At 36.9% G+C, this 19,157-nt stretch overlaps 1 protein-coding gene across 8 annotated transcripts in view; it reads left to right on the forward strand.

The window, feature by feature from the left end:
* The window catches only part of PLEKHA5 (pleckstrin homology domain containing A5), a 241,028-nt gene that overhangs the window by 5,730 nt on the left and 216,141 nt on the right, over positions 1-19,157 (forward strand). The window contains exon 1 of one of the 8 annotated variants that reach the window (XM_055318815.1): positions 6,994-7,012. The exons of the other annotated variants lie outside the window; for them this stretch is intronic. The gene's annotated coding sequence lies outside the window, so the exon portion shown is untranslated. Of the gene's footprint in view, positions 1-6,993; positions 7,013-19,157 lie in introns of those variants that run through there. 8 annotated transcript variants of the gene reach the window in all.

Genomic DNA, 19,157 nt, shown 5'->3' on the forward strand with positions numbered 1-19,157 from the left:
CAGAAGAGTTGGGCTGTTTCTTAACCTTCTTAAGACTGTGGAACTCAGTCTTCATGCCTTTAAATTAGGCTGGCTGGAAATGGCAACTTCTGAATTCCCTTTTAAAATTTCTTTGGATTTTATAATATTTTGGGAAATTTGTAATAGTCTACAAAATGATGAACTCTGGGGCCAAGAAGACATGATGTGGGAAATATGGAAAGCTACTTAGCTTTCCTATCATGCCAACTATTTTAAAACTTTGCATAGTTAACCACAGATGAGTGTGAAATGTATAATGCCAGAGTTGTGTGTGCCTTCTTTTTATTGCGGTGTTTTGTGTGTTGTATACATACCTTCCTTGGGGAGCTGCTTGGAAACGGTTAATAGTGCTAATGTCAACAAAGGATCTGATCAGAGTTAAGAGTTGTATAGATTTGTGTTTTTTCTTTTTTTGGGAGTTGTATAGATTCGAATTGGATAATCAGTTTACTTTATATAATTTTTAGTAAAAGTTTACAGTTAGGTAAAGGAATATGTAATACAGAGAATGTATTTTACTTTAAATACATTTGTTCAAAAAATTAATATTTTAAAATGATCATAATAATAAATTTTTTCTGAGCATATTATTTCTATATACCTTAAGCTAGCCAGCTTCAAAATCATCACCTGTATGTATAAAAATACATATATAAAGTGTTTGAATTTGATTATTGAATTTCCATATTACTTTTTAACAGTTAATTCATGTTATTTATCTTTAGGAAGAATGCAGAAATTATCAGTGAATTTTATAATTTATGAAATGTAGCTTTAAATATCCAAATAACTTAGTTTATGAAGTACAGAAGATCATCTTAATATATTTGAAAGTTATAAAGCTTTCTGCTTACTCTTTGAAAATACTGCTTAATGACTCTAATGATGGGTCATGGTAGCTTAAAATGGATGTGTCATTGACTATTCCTTTGTGCTTCAAAGCTTTAAGATGGTTAACTTAAAATGCCATGTAAATCTTAAAACAATGCTCTCTGAACAGTGAGAAACTTTGTTCTGATTATTTAAAGGTCATTGTCTTATGCAGCAGTATTGGGAATCAAAAAAAGTCTTCACAAGGTAATAAATGTAGAATGTAAATTTTGTGAGGTTATATTTTCATATTGCTTTTTTTCTTGACTTAAAATTTTAAGTTCTAAAAATTGAACTTTTTCTTAGATATGCAAATAGAGCAGTGTTTGATTTTTGATTAATGAAGTTTCATTTCAGTATCTGCAATAGCTGGATCTAATGTGTGCTTAGAATTTCAAACTAACCTGCAGTGAAGGGAATTCTGGTTTGACATAGCCATTTAAAGTTGCAAGTGAGGAAAAAAAATATTTCTTCTAGATTATCACAATTTGAACCATGAGCAAAGACAGGGAATGTAACATAACTGCCATCAAGCATCTTAGAATATATTACGACGTATTTGATATTTAAAATTTTTGGGTACGTTAATACTGTATTCTAATTGGATATAGCAATATAAGGCTTCAGAACAATTCATGGACCTTATATTTCTTTTTTATATTCATAAGAGTTTCAGACTATAATATGTGATTTTTAGGTGTGTGAAGCAGTTTATACTAATTCATTAGGTACAACACAACTATGAATTATGGTTTCAACCTTTAAGGAGTCTGTAACACGAGAAAACTGGCAGTGTGTTAAAAGAGGGAGATGGTAGGGGAAACATGGACTTACTTAGTACTAGGTCCTTTAGCATAGCATTAATGAAAGTGGGTTGCCTGGGACTACAGGTATCATTTCATAGGAACAGGTTAGGTTGGTGGGCCAGCCTACAAATAAAAACTTGTTTAACCCCCTAAAAATCTTGTGACTAGTATTATATTAACAGGGTCTTACTATTTGGTCATTCATTTACAGCCATTCAGGAGTACTTAGTAAATGATGGGTACCGTTCAGGTGCTTTGCAGTACAATGGGGAGACTGCCTTCCTGGAGTCTGTACTCTAGTAATAGAAACAGATGTTTACACAAAAGCATGTAATTTAAAAATAGTATCTTCTTAAAGGAAAAATAGAGTGTTCTGTGACAGATTAAGAAAGTTTCGATGAAGAATTGCATTTAGTTTCAAGATTGGGAAGCTGGGACTTCAGTTTTAGTGAATTTTATCGTGGAATCCCATTGTCTTTCTTTTCAGCCAGGACCAGGCCTGTTTAGTGTCTCTTTGTGGTTTCTTTATGTGGCTTAATGTGTAGCATCCAGTCAGTCTCTAAATAAGTGGTGTCAATGACAATGATGTTGGCTTCTAGTCTTTGAAGGAGTTAATTGGGACAGAGTGTAAGAGGCTTTCACGCAACTCAGGTTGTTGCATTTTGAGAACTTTTTGCATTTCTCAATTTTTTTCCCCCTTAAGGTGGTAGACCTTTAGTTTTTCTTATTCTCAAAGCTCTTGTTTGTATTTAGGAAGGAGCAAAAGTGAGGAGTAGAAAAATACTAAAAATATAAAATATAGAATATAAAATATAAAAAAAAAAAAAAGAATGAGAGTTGGAGGTCCTGGAGACTGGCCAGATGTAAACATCCTTGTAGAAGCACCTTTATCTTTATATGAAAAATAAAAGATTTAGCATTTGTTAATGCATGCACCTCTCCTGTGACCTTTTTAATTTAATTTTCTATAATAAGTGTAAGTTGGGGTTAAATGTGAAAAGTTAGCATGTATATATGTGTATGTGTATATTGGAGTTAAGGGGCACTTACTTGGGTGGCTTAGTTGATTAAAGACCTGCCTTTGGCTCAAGCCCCACATTAGACTCCCAGCTCAGTAGGGTGTCTGCTTCTCCCTCCCCCTCCAATCTTTTCCCTGCTCATTCTCTCTCTTTCTCTCAAATAAATAAGAAATGATATGATACGATACTTTGATACTTTGTCAGATGGTATTCTGAAAAAGCCAATGAGGAAGAGGCAAATTAAGCTGGGTGGTCCTGCAAGGCTTGAAGGAAGATGTGGGAATTGGGCTAGACTTGAGAATGTAGTTGGAATTCTGATGGGTATTGATATAAATGACTGGTTGGATAAATTCATGGAGGTGGGAATGTGTATAATATGTGTGATGACTAGTGAGAACTACCATGCTGGTGAGTAATGTTAACACAGAAAATGCTAGGATACTGTTTGGAGCTGCATTGTGCCTGGCTTTCGAATGTCAGGCTGAGATTTTTATTTTCTAGTTTGCCATGGCAGATACATTTTGGTATAGCAGTAATAGTGCAAAGTGAAAGTTTTAAGAGAGAGATTTTAAATAAGGCAGGATGGGTTAGAAAGGGGGAAACCTGGAATCAAGGAGACTAGTTCTGGGTCTTTTGCTATAATAATCTGAGAGTTAGTTGCTTGTACCAAGTTGGTAGTAGCAGGAATGGAAAGGAAGGAGGTCATTGATCAAAGATATTAAAGAGAGGTTGAGAAGCTTTAGGAGTCTTGCTGAGCTAGGAGGTTGACAGAGAAAGAGGTCAAAAGCTTTTCAAAGCCTTTGTGTCTGAGTGGCTATAACAATGACTGGTATCCTTGACCAGCATAAGGGAGTTGGTGGTGTGGGGAAGCTCTAGATGGAAGCGTTAATCATGAGTTGGTCTTTGAGGTGGTTGAGAGGACATAGCATTTTAGGTAGCTAAAATTGGTCTTTCCGGGCTAGCCCCGGCGGCTCAGCGGTTTAGCGCCGCCTTCAGCCCAGGGCATGATCCTGGAGACTGGGGATTGAGTCCCATGTCAGGCTACCTGCATGGAGCCTACTTCTCCCCTCTGCCTGTGTCTCTGCCTCTCTCTCTCTCTCTCTCTCTCTCTCTCTCTCTCTACCTCATGAGTAAATAAATAAAATCTTTTAAATAAATAAACAAACAAACAAATAAATAAATAATAAAATTGGTCTTTCCAAAGGAAAGACAACATCATCTTCTGTTTCTTCCTCACAAACAAGAAACATAACCTGTTCTCCCTGAAAAATCTAATCTCAACTACCTAGTTGACTAGACTATACATGTATATACATCTGAGCTGGAAATACTGTATTCATTCATCCAGTTACTCATTCAGCAAATACTTATTGGGTATTTACTGTATGCCAGGTGCTGTTGGCTTTGTAAAGGACAGACATGGGCCTTGCACATAAGGAGCATACTGTTTTTGTAAAAGAGACCATAATAAAATAATCACATGTACATAGTCGTAGACTGTGATAAACTTTGTAAAGTATGCATCATTCTTTGACTAGATATATTGAGTGGACTTGGACCAATATGGGGGTTCCTGGAAGAGGACTTTCTCATAAACATGAGAAATAAGGCTGCCTGCAAAAGTTCAGTGGTGAAATTCCCAGAGTGGATCAGAGCAAAGCAGCACAAAATCATCTGAAAAATGAAGAATAAATAGCATCTTGGGCTTGTGACTGGACCATAGCCTGAGTGAAAGTTTTGCCATATCTAAAAACTTGGGGTGGGATTGGTATGATATGGAAATTGAGTGAAAGAAGAAAAACTGCAGGAGGAAGTTACCCTCCATAATAGAGGGCAAGGTTTCACCACCTGGTTTTGATCATTATTTTAGTCCCAGTGGCAAGGTCTTCCAATCACTTGTTCGTGGGTATATTCTTCCTTCTGATTCTCTTCAACACATTTTGAATTCCTAAATGTACCTTAGTGACTAAGATCTGTCACTAAACAAAATAGACCAGAAAACTATCCTTCTGGGGAGTGGAATGGGGGTGGGGGACAATATCTAAATAAGCCTTAGTAATAAATAGATTTTATAGTATGTGATAATATGCAAATGCTGTAAGAAAAAATAGAGCAGGGCATGTTGTATTGGGAGAAGAATGATGAGGAATGAGTATGGGAAGAAGGGAGTTGAAATCAGAGAAGTTAACAAGTTGGACTGTTTGGGGTCTCATTGGTTGGTTTAATTGGCTGTTACTTAGGGAAATAGGGTGCCACTGCAGATCTGAATAGAGATCTATTCACATGATCCAGCTTCACCCTTTGAATGAGTCAGTAACTGCTGTGTTATGAGGAGATTTTGGAGAGCTAACAGAGCCCTTCCAGAGTAAGTTCTGGTCCCCGTTAGATTCTCTCCTTATATTTTTCCTTCTTGGTATTTAACAAGATTATGATTAACTATTGAATTGTATAATTACCATGTTTTTTTTTTTTTAAGCTGCCAGTGATTATCAGTTACCATTGATTTAATAGCAGTTTTTCAGGAGGGAAAAGAGAGCGCCATAACCATATTAAATAAACCTCCATTCTTACCAGAAACACTATATTTAAAAAGTATGTGTTAGAAAAAAAAAAAGTATGTGTTAGAATCAAGGCAACACTTGTTTAATACCTGTTTGTTCACACTCTGTGTGGTAGGTAAGCACTCTTGTTCATTGCTGTATTTTTAGTCCCTTGGCCTAAGCCTTTCTCATAGTAGTTCCTCAATAAATATTTGTTGATTGAATAAACTTTGATGATGACAGTCAACTTGATTCCATGCTCTTCAGAAATCTTATAATATGCCTCCTTGTGAAATTTAGAATTCTCTCCATATGACATTTATCTATCCCAACATGAATTAATAAATCATCTGTTTCTTGAGTTTGGCTTATGTGATTTTTTGTGAGACAGAAAGGATCTATTTTGAGGCCTGCTTGTTGACCTAATCCGTGATGAAGCCAAGATAATGTAGGGACTTAAGAGGCCTCTTTGAAGGCAGCTGAAATCTAGATCTTGCCATTAACCGTAGCTTTTCCATTTAAAAACTTTCACACTTCAGGCCAGGCTCATGTGGCTTCTGAAGAGGAAGGGAGGGATCCCTGGGTGGCGCAGTGGTTTAGCGCCTGCCTTTGGCCCAGGGCGCGATCCTGGGGACCCGGGATCGAATCCCACGTCGGGCACCCGGTGTATGGAGCCTGCTTCTCCCTCTGCCTGTGTCTCTGCCTCTCTCCTCTCACTGTGTGCCTATCATAAATAAATAAAAACAAAACAAAAAATAAATAAATAAAGAGGAAGGGAGATCTTGAAGTCTATGCAGTTGTGACTTGCATGAGTAAAGTAAATGTAGACCAAATCTTTAATATACTGACATCAGTGGATCCTATAGAAACCTGAGACACATAGAAAGTAGTCCTCGTGAGGTACAGATGATAGAAGTTTAGGAGTCAGTTGGGGAACTCCTTGGCCACTTTAGGAGTAGCCTCTGAGCTATTTGGAAATTATTCTCTGAAGTGGCCAGTAATTTCAGAAGCACCCAACTCTTCGAAGTTGTAATAATCCTTGTTGCCTGCATACGGCATATAATAGACAATTAATTGTTTGAAATGAAGAGCTATTATAGATTGTAAAAAAAGCAACTCTTTACCCAAATCTAAACATCCCAGGACATTTTTCTGCTTCTCACTTGTCATCCAGTCAAGATTCTTATTGTTACAAATGTCAGTGACCCAAAACCAGTAGTATAAGCAAAAGCAGTCTGTTTTCCACTTTAATTCCAGGACTGATACAAATGAATTCTTTAAGGCTCTTACCTTTTGTCACTATAGAAGGCTTCTTTCCACTTAATTAGAAAAATTATGCCTCAGCCCCAAATTACACTCTTGTAGTTATTTAACCCAAAAAGTAAGGTTTCTTCTTTATTCCCAAATAAAAAAAAATCTTGGACAGAACTTTGACCACCTTGGATCACATGCCCATTTGCTCAAGTAAAGACTGGCCCTCCGGTCTTCAGTAATTTTCTGTCCTTGGCTGCAGCCAAAATTACTGTTGGCAAGCCTTCCAGAAACCATGTGATAGAGCGAAAGTCCAATTCACCATAGGAAACCAGAGTGTGAAAGACTACAAGATCAGAGGGCTGCTGCTCCTCCCTTTAATATAGTGCAAAGTGCTCAGAGCTGGGAAAGATGGTGGGCCTGAGCATCTGCAGAATTCCAAGAAATGATAGTATCATCATCAAAGAAGCTTTCTGCGTACCTTGCAGAGGGAGTAGTGGAGAAGGTAAGCAGGATGGGTCAGGCCTAGACCTAAGAGAATGGAGTGGACGTGTTGAATTCTGAAGAAGAAACAAAAACCAAGTGTACTGGCTATTGTGAGCAAAGGAGATTGAGGAAAAATCACTCAGTCCTGTTGTGCCTAGAGAATTTCTATTAATGTTTCAGTATATATTCTTAATTGTATGTACATATTGGAGGGGTCTTATTGCTAATACTGTGCTGAATACTATTCATTAGTTATATTGTGTGTCTCCATTTTATGTATTCATTAGAAGATTCTTTAGTGACTTTGATGTTTTATGTGAATGTATAATTGTTTAATCACTTCTCTATCTTTAGATGGCTATGCTGTTTCTTTTTGCTGTGAGAAAAATCCTGTGTAACATTCTTCTATTCCTGTCAATTTCTTAGATTCGGAATTATTGCGAAAGGGTGTGACCTTTTTAAAAGGTTCAGTACCTTAACATTTTGCCAAGTAGTTCTCTAGAAGATTTGTACATATTTATGTTCTCTCCTGCAGTATATGAGAGTGTATGAACGTTACTGTAGGTAATGGAGAAAATTGGACAGATGAAATTTGAAGGTAACTGATAGAAAATCTACATGACTGTTGTTAGTTATGCGGGTGATTTAGAACAGGGATTAGTCTTCCATTTATTTTCACTACATAACCAACTATCCCAAAATCTTAGTGGCTTCAAACAATAAAGATTTTAGAGTTTTCTCTCCTTTCTTTGGATTGACTGGGTTTAGCTATGCCAGTCTTCTGATCTTGGTGGTATAACTGAGGTTACTCCATTGAGCTGGAATTTGGCTATGCCTAGAATATCCTAGAATATCCAGTGTCTCTCTCCTCATGGCCTCTCATCACATAGTGGTTATCTAGAGTTTCTTTATAACATGGCAGCTGGCTTCTAAGGGGGAACATTCCAAGAGAGGACCCAAGCCCTAGTGCACAAGTATTTAAAAAAAACCTTTGCTTACGTCATGCTCATGTCCTGTTGGTCAAAGCAAGTCACAAATCAAGACCAAAATCAAAAGTGGGAGAGGACTACACAAGCCTGTGAATACCAGTAAGTGTGGTCATTGCAGACCATTGATGTAATAGACTACCAGAGATGTAAAAAATTTACAACTAACATTGCAACTCTAATTGAGTAGCAATAGCACTTTGGAGCACTGTATTCAGAAGAATTTAGAGACCAACTCCTGGATCAGTAGAAAAGCAAATTGTGATAAGCTAGTGATGTTTGTAAGGGGTTAGATGAGGAGGTTGGTGTAGTGGTGTATTTACCCATCCTTTAATACCTGTAAATTTATATTATAAAGCTATAAATTGAAAAAATAAAAGAAAGCATTTCATGAGCTTGCGTGTAAGCCCAAATCCTTTGAAAACATTTGGGTACTTGAGTATATTGAGTCTTAAGCTTTTGTTCATCGTGGTTTCATCTTGACAATTAATATGGTTGGCGTGGTATAAGATATTAATGATAGCTAGCTAGCTAGCTAAATAGATGTCTCACCTATTTATGCATTTGTGTTTGTGTGGGGGGAGATTTTAAGTGCCTGAGTTGTCAGTTTGACCTCTGTATCAACTCTCTTTATTCAAGCAGTGATTATGAGGGGCAGTATTTCCAAGTAGGCATTATAGCATTCCAATGGGGACTTAAAGGAAAATGAATGTTACTGCTCTGATACAACACTGCAAAGTCTCCTTTTATACTTTTCCCTCCCATCCCATACTGCACTTCCTTTTCTTTTCATTCATATGTGTGTGTATATACACAAAATTGAGATTGAATTTTTAAAATGAGGTTATACTATATGTACTTTTTATTTAATATCTTACTCCTTTCACTTTAATAGGTATAAGTCAACACCGTTCTTTCAGTAACTACAAAATATGCTTTTGATTATTTGGCCATACTCCTTTTGTTGGACAATTAGGTTTTTAAATTTTTTTCTCAATTTCTAGAAGTCCGTAGTGAACATACTCCTACATAAAGTTTGTAGTCAGTCGCAAATATTTTTAGAAAATGTTTGTTAGATGTGGAATGGCTGGGTTAGACCATATATGTACTACTTTAGCTTTTTGATAAATAGTAAAATCCTTCTTTATACCATAAATGGGCTCTAAAAAAATTTCATATTATTAAAATGCATATTTAAGATTTTAATTTTCATTAAAAAACTATTTTTCGGTAAGTCCGTGGATTCACACAAAAAATAGAAACGTGATAAAAACTGACACATTGTGCAAAGCTGACTGCATATTGAATCAGAAAGGCCCAGGTACCAGTGCATTCCATTCCTGAATGCCTTTGGGAATTGGAATTGGGCCACCTATGCTTCCAAATGAATGTTTTACTGTTTATGGTTTACAGTTAGTCCAGCTGTCTTCCAAAAAATCTTTACCATTTTACACGCACACCAGGCAGTGTATGGGATTATCCTCTCGTGTACTCTTGCCAGGATTTAGTATTAACAGATTTAATGTTTTGGCTAATCTAATGGACAAAAATGGTATCTTGTTTGAATTTGCATGTTCTTGGTTTTGGCTGTGCTTGGCATCTTTTTCTCTATTTGTTACCAGTTTGATTGTCTTCTGTAAATTGCCTCTTCCATATATTTTTTTTCTCTTTTTCTGTTCTGTTATATATTTGTGTTTTTGTTGTCTGAGCCAGTTAGCCTAGTAGAGATCTCCAAACTATTTTGGTTGTGTACTCCTACAGGTAAAAAGTTTTTGGTTATACACCCCCATTATATGTGTCTTTACAAATTATGCATGTATTGCTGTCAGTTCATGTCTTACATATTAGTAAAGCTTATTTTTTATCATGATTTAAAAATTAATGTACATAAGTGTGCTGAATATTTCCCACAACCCAATAGAAGTCTAGTGTCTAGACTAGAAGTCTAGTCTAGAAAATCACAAGTTCAGAGCACAATATGATTTAGGCCCTCTATCAGCCAGTTAGATTTGCCAAGAGAAATGTGCTTCTTTCTGTGACCACAGTGTATATGTAATTTGTAACTCTATGGGCACTGAGTATTCTAGTGAAGCAGAAAGTAGCTATGCATCACACCTTGGCTCTATTACTTCTATCAGCCATATTTGAGAAATGTCTTTTTTTGGGGGGGGGTAAGATTTTATGTATTCATTTGACAGAGAACAAGCAGGGGGACTGCAGACAAAAAGGGAGAATGGAGCAGGGAGCCTAACATGGGCTCCATTGCAGGACCCCAGGATCATGACCTGAGACAAAGGCAGACACTTAACCGACTGAGCCACCCAGGCACCCCTATTTGAGAAAATTTCTTAATCCTGTTATGTACCAATTTCTTCTTGTCTTGCCTTGTTATTTAGGCTTATGATATCATCAATTAATTTGTGTGAAGAAACTATGAAAAACTTTAAAACAGGTATGAAATACATGGGTATTTTAAAAATTTTAATTCACATGGGTATTTGTTTTGCAAGTTCATAACATTGGGTAAAAAAAGATTACATTTCAGTGTTATTTATGCTGGGAAACAACTTAAGATGCATGACCTACTAATAATGGTTCAGAAACATCATTTTTAGTCTTCATCCTGTGTAGATTTTAAACATCTCGATGGTAGGAACTTCACTGATACTTACTATTATGTGTAATAGTAAGTGTTAGTGATGGTGTAGTATACATTTGATAATATACATATTTGGTTTTTAAAGTGTTGTTTTCTACGTAAGAAAGCCCTCTGATTTAGGAACTAGAAATCAGTTTATTTGTGAAATGCCTGGTGGCACTAAGAAAGATTTTCTTTAAAGAGTAAAGTGGCTACTATCTAGGGCCACAGATAAAAAAGGCAGGACCTAGTTTGAATATATTCTCCAGGGGAATGAAAAATTTAAGACACCATAACATTAGGGACTCTCACATAGGTGAGTGGAACTGAATTAAAAGGAGAGAATGCTAAACGCAGTGTATGATATAGTATGCCCAGGAGTGACTATGAGAAGGCAATTTTGAATGTAGATGTTGCTATTTTAAAAAAGATATTTTATGAATTTTTAAAAATGAATTTAGCTGTAGAATAAATTATCTGTAGAAAAGGGCAGATGAAGTATGGAGAAATAAAAGAATTGAAACACTTGTCATTAATAAAAAGGAATTTTAAAAATGGGGACTGCAACCTGTGTAAATGTATAGGTTTGAAGTATTTAAAATGTATTAATACTCAGGCTCTGCAAAGGTACTGCTGGAAAATAGGCAGCCGCTCTCAGACGCACACTGCTGGCTGGCACAGGCCAAGCCCATGACCAGGAGAGGCTGGAGTAGGCTGGGACTAGGAACTGTAGGCGGTGAGCCAAGCGAGGTCACATTCCTTTTGAACACTTTCCTTTCCCTCTCTCTTACTTGATTCTCAGAACACCCCACAGAGTAGAAAGCAGGACAGGCCTAGTCCAGTTCAAATCCCTAAACTTATGCTTACCCAGATGAATGGGGGGGAGGGGTGGATAGAATGTATACTTACTATATCTATTTTCCAAAACTGAGTTACTTATTAAACTCTGGGGGGGGGGGGGTAAGAGACAATAGACACACAAGAATTGAAATCCTACTGAACTTGGAAAAATAGATATGTTTCTCAGAAACTATTCACAGTGAGAAATTTCTGTATTTCAGAAAAGAATGATAAATGGACAAGGAAATCAACTATTATTTTGTTTTAGAGAGGACTCCCAGGTCATTTTGAACATTAACCTAATCAGATTTTTACAACATCAAGTCAGCCCTGCTATTCTAATATGAATGATTTTCAGTTCAGCTGCTATTCCTTTCTCAGTGGAGCTGCAAAAGAAAGTCTAAATGGAAAATAAGCAGTATTAATGGTAGGGGAAGCAAAATCCTTTGATGGGGTTCTAAATCCTTTTTGTATATAACAGTTCCTGCCTGGTCTACTTTTAAAACCTCATTGCAGAAGACCCTGAAATTAAAATCTTTCATAGTTTTTGGCTTCAGTTCCTCAAAAACATGAAAAGAGAGATAAAACAGATTATCTGAGTTGAAAATAGTTAATATTTAATTAATCTTTTGTATCAGTTACTGCTATATAACAATCTAAGAATTCAGTGACTTAAAACAGTAACTACATATTTTGCACACATCCATTTGTTGGCTTGGCAATTTACTAGCTTCTGTTGGGTTTACTCTTTTTTTTTTTTAATTTTTTTTTTTATTTTAAATTATTTATTTATGATAGTCACACAGAGAGAGAAAGAGAGGCAGAGACACAGGCAGAGGGAGAAGCAGGCTCCATGCACCAGGAACCTGACGTGGGATTCGATCCCGGGTCTCCAGGATCGTGCCCTGGGCCAAAGGCAGGCGCCAAACCGCCGCGCCACCCAGGGATCCCTGTTGGGTTTACTCTTGTCTAAGATTAGCTGTGGGTCAGGTAGGAAATTTTGCTCATTTTGACTGGTCTAGGATCACCTTAATCCGGGATGGTGGGGATGCCTGGGCTGTCTTTCACATGATCTCTCATCCTCCAGTAGGCTGGCCCAGGCTTGCCTTTGTGGTGAAGCAAGTTCCAGGTGAGCGAGCAGAGAGTTCCAGGTTTCTTGAGGCCTGGGCACAGAACTGGGACAGTGTCACTTCCACTGCTTTTTGTTGGCCAAAGGAAGTACAAGTCCAGCTCAAATTCAAGGAGTGGAGAAACAGATTTCCATATATATATATTTTTAAAGATCTTCTTTTTTTGAGAGAGAGAAAGCAGGAGGGAGGGGGAGAGAGAAACTGAAGCTTACTCCATGCTGAGCACAGAACCTGGCCAGGGGCTTGATCCCCAGGACCCTGAGATCATGACCTTAGTGGAAACCAAGAGTCAGACGCTTAATGGACTGAGCCACTTAGGTGCCCCTGGACTTCATCTTTTGAGGGAAAAATTGGAAACTCTAATTGCAAGAGTTGTGGATATGGGGGCGGGTGGGGTGGGGATGGGGGATGGAGAATTGGAGTGTTTTTGTAATTCATTCAGCACACATGCCAAAAAAATTACTGAACCCAACTGAAATTTACATTCCTCAGTCTTAAATATGGGATTAGACTTGATCATGGTCACACTGCTGATCATGTACTCCTGAGTATATAGAAAATCAAATGGATGTGATACTCTCTTTATTAAATTTGTTAGTTCCTAACTCCTGTAATTTATTTTTTCTTTTGATGATATATTTAGTTCGTTTGATAGTCTCATTGGGACTGTGTCTAAGGTTCAGAATGAGCCCTGGTGCTCCTGTTGTGGAGGCTGGGGGTGGAGAAGATACATAGGTTTCAGTATGTCTCTGAGAAGTCTTTGAAATAGAAGACCTCCCCTATCCTGCCCACACATAAAACCCATTGACCAGGCACTTGATGTCCTATTACCATGTTTTATTTTCCTCATGGAGCATAACACTGGCTCAAGTTCTTGTTCATTTACTTTTTTGGTGGTTTGTCATCCTTGACTAGGGTGTAACCTTCATAAGAGCAAGGACCTCCTCTGACCTGTTTGCTACTGAATTCTCAGACCTTAAAATAGTGCCTTCATCTTCTCAGGAGATGCTCAGTAAATATTTGTTGAACAGTTTTAATAAAATTTTTGTGATAAGAGTGTTGAATGCTCTCTCATACATTGTAGACACTCATTAAGTATTTATGCAGTCTTAAGGGAGGCTCATGGGCAGTGGGAGCTTGGAGAAAATGAATAGTTGGAGCCACAATGGGTTTTTTCATGAATGCAATGAAAGGCAGATGAGCAGGAGAGTTTAGGGTATGATAAATTTGCTGAAATGTTTGTACCATTGGACTTTTAGGCTGGGAAGGAAGGAGGTGGAATAATCTCATGGATTGGAATAGAGATTCTCTTAAGACCAGAGAATTCAGAGGGAAAGTAGTTAAACACGCATGCTGGGAGATTAGGGGTTATGTTGATGCAGTGTGATCAGTGAAGTAGTGATTTCAGATGTGCCATATTATGGGCCCGAATGGGCACGAATGAATGAATCAGGTGATTGAAGGACCTTGTTAGTAGAAACTAACTCTTTGAGAGTGTGCAGCAGTACAGCTTATATCCTCAGGAGAAAGTCCTTAACAGCCGGGATATTGGGAACACTTTGAGAAAAGGTTGAAGATATAGGAAAGCTTGCTTATTAGGGAGCACCACTTCCATAGGTAGTTTAGTTTACAAAATAAGTAGAGTGGAGGCTAGGTCAGCGATAGAAAGAACAAAGCCTTGTAAGGATAATGCTGGGTCAGGGGATCGATTGAGAAGGGAACGGAGATGGTATGAACCTAGGCATTAAGGGGCTTGATGGATTTAGTTTCAGTAGAGCCTTAGACAAAAGAGACCTTGGGACTAATGGACAAAAAGGCCATGATTCATTTGGCCAAGGCTGATGGTCAGCCCAGGAATTTCTGGCCTCTGCATGTGTGAAAGGTAGATGTATTTTGAACTCTTAGGAGCTTACATACTGAACAGACATACTCATTTAACAACTTCAGTCTTTTAGGTTTTTCAGAATATCTTAAGTATCTTTTTAAATGAGAAATGTTTTTCAAATGTAAACTATTTTTAAATGTGAAATATTAATGATATATGCAATAATATGCCAACTAAATATACTAATTAAATCATTAGTGGACAATGAATTAATTTATGTAGTACTGTTTATCATGTACTAAAATTCAAAGATGAGATTTTCAAATTAGTATTGTTTGTTTTTTTGGTCATAAAGTTTTTTGCACTGGTATTGGCAGAAGTAGATGTTTTAAATGTAAATATTTAATCTCTTCTTTTTGTTGCTAGTTACTTTGAGAGTTTAAATTGTGTGGTGAACCAGAACAAAATTTCATAATCTTTAAACCACAAAGTTACCTAATAGACAACAGAGTAGGAATAACAGCAGTGGAAGATTTTACGAATTCCTGGAACCACCTGGAAATAATTTTAGGAAAGGCAGTTGATTATAAGCTCAAATAAGGACTGTGTAACACGAAGAATAATTGATAGTAATTACTTTCTTGCCTTTAACCCTTTCGTCAGACTTGTTCCATTGAAAGGAACAAGGCAGGCTAAAGTCTATGTAATTTAACTGTGCTTTTAGCTTGTTTTGTGCGATTAGCAATACTCTAATCTCTGTGGGTCAGGATGCCTAAGTGGCTCAGCAGTTGAGCATCTGCCTTTGGCTCAGAGCATGATCCCAAGGTCCTGAGATTGAGTCCTGCACTGGGCTCCCCACAGGGAGCCTGCTTCCCCCTCTGCCTATGTCTCTGCCTCTCTTTCTCTCATGAATAAATAAATAAAATCTTTTTTTTTTTTTAAGTTTCAGTTTTTTTTTTTTTTAATTTTATTTATGATAGTCACAGATTGAGAGAGAGGGGCAAGAGACATAGGCAGAGGGAGAAGCAGGCTCCATGCACCGGGAGCCCGACGTGGGATTCGATCCCGGGTCTCCAGGATCGCGCCCTGGGCCAAAGGCAGGCGCCAACCGCTGCACCACCCAGGGATCCCAAATAAATAAAATCTTTAAAAATGAACTCTGTGGGTCAATTAATATTTGTTTTATTGCTACTTCTATCTGGTGCTAAGAATTTTTAAGCCTTTTTTGAATATGTGTTTTATTTCATTACAAAAATTTAATACATATCAAATTAATATTTGTCAGACAATACTCCTGTGATACCTTTAGCTATAGAGCATGTCTTGGACCTTAGAAGCCCCCTCTTATCCTTTTTCATCACTTATATCTGAATCCATATATAATATACGGTTTAATTTCTCCTGCTACGTTTTAAAATACTGTACAGTCACAGAATTATTCTTTGTGTGATTCAATTTTGTTAAACACTTTTTTTGATGAGATTTATCCAGGGTTGATGTTTATTTTTAGGACTGTGTACTATTTCACTGTATGATTATAATTTAACCATTTGTGATTAGTGGACATTTGTTTCCTATTTTATGGCTATTATGTGAATATTACTCTATGTCTCCTTGTGTATATTTGCAAGAGTTTCTCTAGAACATATATAACTATAACTGAGGTTTAAATATATGCTTTATTGAATAAATGTATTTTCTGAAGTACTTGTACTTTTAAGCTCCCTCTAGCAGTGTGTGAGTTCTTGTTGCTTCGTATCTTTGTCAGCACTTGATATTGTCCAACTTTTACATTATTGACACTCTGGTGGTTGTCAGATATTTTCTTATTGTGGCTCTTTGAATTTCCCAGATTAATAAAGTTTAGCATTTTTTATTATGTCCATTGTGTATTTGTATTTCTTCCTCTATGACATGCCTGTATATTGTCTACTTTCCTTATGATTTTTTAGAATTTTTAAGTTTGTTTATTAATGACAGTGATCTCTTACAGATCTACTCTCCAAATTTGTAACTTGCCTTCACTTTATTTAAGAACTTTTTTGATGAACTTAATTCTTAATTTTAGTGTGATTATTTATCTGTCTTATGTAGGTTATGATAGGGATTTTTTTCCCCTGTATCCAGTCTTTTTTATCTCTTTACATTTTAGTTCTTATATTTTTTTGTATTGCTGGCTGATACTTCCAGTATAGTGATAAACAGAAGCAACTACAGGTCTGACTTAAAAATAACTGCTTCTAACTTTACCATTAAGAATGATAGTTAGGGGCACCTGGGTGGCTCAGTCCACTAAGCATCTGACTTGTCATTTTAGCTCAGGTCATGATCTAAGGGTTGTGAGATCAAGTCCTGCCGTGGGCTCTATGCTCAGCAGGGGAGTCTGCTTGAGATTCTCTCCCCATGCCACTCCCCGACTCGTGTGCTCACTTTCCTCTCTCACACAAGCCTTTAAGAAAAAAGAATATTTAATGAAGTTTTTTGGAAGATATCCCTTTCAGATTAAGAAAATTCTCTGCTATCCCTAGTTTGGTAAGAACTTTTATTATTGAGTGAGTGATGAATTTTATTGATTTTTGTTTGTTTGTTTTTGTTTTTTTTTTTTTTTTTGCATCTGTTGAAATGACTTTTAACTTGCTAACTCAGTGAATTACTATGGATTGTGTTAATACACTTGTTTACGGTAAAACAATCTTTCATTCTTGGAATAAACCCAACTTGGCTTTAATTTAACTTTATTTTATTTAAATTCAGTTTGTCAACATATAACACCCAGTGCTCATCTCATCATGTGCCCTCCTTAGTGCCTGTCCTCCAATTACCATGTTCCCTCCAACCCCCTCCCCTTCTGCAAACTTTGTTTCCCAGAGTTAAGAGTCTCTTGTGGTTTGGCTCCTGGTCACAGTATACTTTCTATTTTGTACATTGCTTTGTTGGATTTGTTGGTATTTTGTTTAGGACATTGCCATTTATGACAATAAGTAAAATTGCCCTATAATTTCCTTCCCTTGTACTGTCATTGTCTACCTTTGATATCAAAGTTATTCTATCCCCAGAAAGTGAATTGGAGTGTATTCCTTTTTTTTTTTTTTTACATTGAGAGCTTTTACAAGAGATTGGAATCAATTATTGAGAAAGGTGTTATTATAATTTTCTTTGGTACAATTTTTTTATGTGTCTGTGGAAGTTCTGTCATTTTTTTTAATTTTTGAAATTAATTAGAAGAGGACCTTGACCTTCATTTATACTCAGGACCTTGCCTATTTTGTCTGATTTTAACGTATCATCCCAGCCTTCTTTTATTTAGTACTTGCCTAATATAACTTTTTCTACCCTTTGTTAGAAAAAACACCTTTGTATATCCATCTATCTTCCACATATCTCTTTTAATTAGTAGATAGTAAATTTTTACCTAGTTTGAAAAAATTTTTCTAATCTAGAGATTTAGTTTACTTATATTTCTTGTGACCATTGGTACATTTAAAATTATACCTTCCTCTTTCAATATATTCTTCTTTTGCTCTTTTTGGTTTTTAAGAAGATAATTTACATAATTTTTTACATTGTATAGACCTCAAATATTTAGATAGCAGTGGGTAATAAATTTTCACCTTAGAATTTGACTTACAAGAGACATAGATTCCAGTATGTCCCACACATTCAGTAAGAAGTTATTAGAAGAAATGCCTGAAAAAAGGTCTTCGTAATTTTGGAAGAAGTAATTCTAGGGAAGATTACTGACTGTTCTTTTGTGTGGTTGGCATGGTTAAATATGCTGGCTGAAGGCTTTTTGTTTTTTTTTTTTTTCTTTGTATTCACCAATGGAAGCAGAATGTTAACCTTAAAAACTAAAATCTCTTATTAGTAGTCTGCTATTTATATTGGCTTTCTGGTGACTTAAAATAATCACGACTTCAGCTAACACTGAATCCCAACTGTATTAAGGTCTGTACCTTGTGAGTAGAGAGAGAGCATAGGCTTTGCCCTGAGGAGTTCGTATGCCCCAGCATTATCTCCTGATGGTACGTTAATACCAGATGAGGCTAAGAAACCTCTTTCTAGCTGTGTCACTTTTGGGTTATACCTCTGGGTTATAAAGGGATGGATGAGGCCTAGGGAGGAAAATGAAACAAGGGGGTAAGAAATAGGAAGGAAGAGTGGGAAGAGAAGGAATTCTCCTGGGGGTGGGCAAGTAGAATAGAGTGGCAGTGACCATTTCCTTCGGTTGCCTGTCTTTAAACAGATTATTCAAGGATACATGTATGAGCTCCTAGTCCTTACCTGAAAGCTCATTGTCACATACTGGGAAGACCTCACAAGCTCTGAGGTGTGTCTTAATAACAGTAGCTGTTTCACCTGGCAAAAAGGAAATCCAGACAATCCCAAACTTTATGAGATTATGAGATTAATCGAAAACACTTTGGGGGTGCCTGGGTGGCTCAGGCAGTTCAGCATCCAACTCTTGATTTTGCCTCAGGTCACCATCTCAGAGTCTTGAGATTGACTCCCGTGTGGGGCTCCACACTGGGTGCGGAACCTGCTTAAGATTTTCTCTCTCTCCCTTTCCCTCTGTCCTCCTCGCTCTCCCCAACCACCCACTGCAACTCTATCTAATAAGAGAGCCGGTGCCAGCAATGGAAGAAAGCAAGTCTTTCCTGTTAAGTCCCTACATCTTGATTTTTCTTCAGGTCCTGCTTGTGTATTGCTGTGATAGCTTTCCTAATCTGGAGTAGTTTGAGGACTTG

The sequence above is a fragment of the Nyctereutes procyonoides genome, unplaced genomic scaffold (assembly GCF_905146905.1).
Source record: "Nyctereutes procyonoides isolate TBG_1078 unplaced genomic scaffold, NYPRO_anot_genome, whole genome shotgun sequence".
Classification (NCBI taxonomy): Eukaryota; Metazoa; Chordata; class Mammalia; order Carnivora; family Canidae; genus Nyctereutes; species Nyctereutes procyonoides.